We start from the raw sequence: 471 nt of genomic DNA, 5'->3' as shown, positions 1-471 counted from the left end.
ACGACAACAACTACCTGAAATCTCTTTCAAAGGTCTCAGAGACACACAGACCAATGCACTTCCCGGAGGGACTGAAACAACTGAAGAAAATCAAATACCCTTCTCCAAACAGTTACTCGCCTATGGGATTAAGGACCAAAGTTAGTGTCATGCTTTAGACAGAATCCCTAGTTTAGTTGCCCAAATAGAAGAACAAAAAAAACCCTAACCAGTGAAAAGTCCCAGCGGGAACAGCCAGATGCAGGTTTTCAGGAGAGACAACGAAGAAGGGAAGCTTCTCCTCGGCGACAGTGCACACCTGGCGGCCTGGTCCCACCAGCCAGGCGGTGCCCCGAGAGGCACCAGCAGCAGGAGCGGGCGGTGAAGTACTCACAGGTCTCTCACGGTGACGCCGGGGAAGGGCCGGGAGCTGCGGCGGGAGCCGGGCGGGCGGGCGGAGACGGCGGAGCCCGGACGGGGCGTCCCGGCAGA

The sequence above is a fragment of the Aptenodytes forsteri genome, unplaced genomic scaffold (assembly GCF_000699145.1).
Source record: "Aptenodytes forsteri isolate BGI_AS27 unplaced genomic scaffold, ASM69914v1 Scaffold79, whole genome shotgun sequence".
Lineage (NCBI taxonomy): Eukaryota > Metazoa > Chordata > Aves > Sphenisciformes > Spheniscidae > Aptenodytes > Aptenodytes forsteri.
The sequence above is the reverse complement of the archived record's forward strand: the minus strand, read 5'-3'. Positions refer to the sequence as shown.